The following is a 2,500-nucleotide window of genomic DNA, read 5'->3' as shown; positions in this document are numbered from 1 at the left end:
AATCTAAAAATATTCGTGCCTTATCAGTTTTCGGTCGAATTTATGTCCAAGAAGGCAGATAAATTGCAGAAAACATTAGTTTTGCATCCAAAAATTCGTAATCAACGCTAAAATGACCAAATTTTGCCTAGAAAACATATTTTACTGTTATTTTTCTTCAATTTTTTCGTTCAACTTTCGCTTTTATAAGAAATGTTTCAGTTTTCTGTAAATAAGTTATATGCTGTTGGAAAGCTTATTTTCTTAGCTTTAAAATGATGTATTTTTTCCCCCTAACTTAAATATTTTTTTGAGAAAAAAAAAACATTTTTTGGCGATGGCTGATTTACCGCGGTTTTCTCGCGGTTGGGAAAGTAGGAAGAAGAGTTAGGCCAGTAGCCAGGTTTTTTACCTCAGAAAAGGATCTGTTTCGTCGTACGAACGTGTGAGGACCTGTGAGCCAAAGGGCCTCTGCTGGTATGACTTCTGGGTGACCCCTTAATAACTTCTTACTAACCGAGCGCGAGGGCTGTACTGCCAGGGAAATATTGGCCCGAGGTCGTGGCAGTACGGACCGAGCGCAGCGAGGTCCGTGCAAAAACGACCCAGGGCCAATATTCCCCAGTACGGCTCGAGCTAGCTCGGTTAGTAAGTAGTTTATTATAGGGCTTTTTAATTACCTTTTGCTTTGTTTTTGCAAGCCCGGGGGGGGGGGGGGGTACTCCCATATCAAACAGACGGGGATGCTCGTCGTCTCGCTTAGGGGTGTAAATTTTGGATTTTGGTCTCGCTTAGGGTGTTTCGAGCAAAGCGCCAATATTTTAAGCCGCCAAGGTCAAAATTTGCTTAAGTCACGCCCAGATTGGTCTCCTTCAGGGGTTAAATTTAAAATTTCCGACTAGCATCCCCGTGTGTTCCATATAGGGGCCCCCCCCCTCCTCCGGGGCTGCACGTACCACAGGCAACCCAGTGTACCCTCACGGAGGGTCTAGTTTTTTTTTTTCCGTGTCGGTAAAAGTCTTGCCTGTCACTCCCCTGGTAAGTAGTGCCTTTGTGTATAGAGCCTTTTGCGCGTATTTTCTTAGGATCGAGAGGGTAGTGGAACTGCGTAGATTTCTCTGGTGGACACAGTAGAATCATCAACTTAGCCTGCAATGGCGTCGAAAGTCATGCAACGCGAATGGCGTTTTAGTGGATCCTTAAACAAAATATACCCTTATGGAGCTCAATAATGGAAAGTCAGTTGGATAAACTAGGCATGAATCTCAAAAGCGACGAGTACTGGACTTCGACAACAATCTATCGCCCGTCGAGACGAAATCAAAGTGAGCAGTATTTACCTGAAGTACATGGTAATTTGACACAATTGAGTTTCTTGTCTTCACGCACGCAATGAAATAGGAAGAGGTTTTCACCTCTAAGAGCAAATATGTTGTTTGTTTCAATAAAATTTTCGCTGGAAAAGGATTCTGTGGTATTTTCTGCCTTTGTGAATTATAATATCATGTTGTGTATTGAAATTTCGAGCTTAAGGTTGAAATGTGATATGGGAGAAGTTTTTTAGTATTGCTCTGTAAGCAGGAAGGGTTCACAGGCCTGTTGGAAGCGTGCTTGAGTTTCAACAAAATGAGGCCCAAAATCAGTGAAAACTTGTGACGCAGATGAATAATAAAGTAGCTGCTATTGCCAAAATGATGGAATTACCTGGTGATAAATAACGTCGTACGCGTCTTGGAGAGTAAATTTTGACTTTGCATAAACAAGAGTTGGGCGATTGTGATCTTTGTTTTGACTTCGCTCATTTCATTGTCAAACTTTATAACACTTGACAGAAAAAGAAACTTACAAAAACCCGGTATCTTGCCATCATTTGACACAGATGCTTCACTGTTTGGCGAGTAAACATGCCGCGGTAACTTAATCACGACGCCCGCTGAATTCCGGCCATGTCACTTTCGATTTTGCAATTTACTTGAACGCAGCAAAAATCTCCCAAAATGTTTGTCGCTGATCGTAACTTTTTATACTCTATATTCACGGTTCAAAATTAATGTTGTTTTCATGTCGTAAGTATTTTATTCTCGATCGACCGTCCGAGAAATTTCCTTCTGCTCTTTCTGAAAACTGTGTATCAATATTTATTTGCTTTTTCATCAATATTTGTTTTGCATAAAGCAAGCTAACAGAATCTGTACCTTGCTGAGTTCGCATTTGTTAGCGTTAATAGTATTTTCGGTCAGATGTTTCTGTTTTCCGTGAGGGGTTTATTGTTTTGGTCTCCCATCCCAACACTAACTCCGCGAAACAGGGCTTGACTTCAGTGAAGTTTAGTATTACAAAATTTTCGGATGCTCATAGGGCACACTTGTGGTGAAAAGAAGTTGTGAGGGAACTTGAAAATTATCATCATGTCAGCCCAGAAGCCAATGTTTCTCGCTTCTCTTTTATTTGTTATTCTTCAGAGACTGGAATGCTGTATTTCAATACCACACAATTCAGTGCCTTCTGATTTTCTGTAGCA

General features: G+C 41.0%; 1 protein-coding gene across 5 annotated transcripts in view; it reads left to right on the top strand.

Moving 5' to 3' along the window:
* LOC138056430 (uncharacterized) overlaps nucleotides 1-2,500 on the top strand; it is a 54,141-nt gene that overhangs the window by 16,205 nt on the left and 35,436 nt on the right. The window contains exon 1 of one of the 5 annotated variants that reach the window (XR_011133442.1): nucleotides 2,448-2,500. This exon is cut by the window's right edge and continues 125 nt beyond it. The exons of the other annotated variants lie outside the window; for them this stretch is intronic. The gene's annotated coding sequence lies outside the window, so the exon portion shown is untranslated. Of the gene's footprint in view, nucleotides 1-2,447 lie in introns of those variants that run through there. 5 annotated transcript variants of the gene reach the window in all.

Source organism: Montipora capricornis, chromosome 7, assembly GCF_036669925.1.
Source record: "Montipora capricornis isolate CH-2021 chromosome 7, ASM3666992v2, whole genome shotgun sequence".
NCBI lineage: Eukaryota > Metazoa > Cnidaria > Anthozoa > Scleractinia > Acroporidae > Montipora > Montipora capricornis.
Note: the sequence above shows the minus strand (reverse complement) of the source record. Positions and strands in the feature narration are given on the sequence as shown.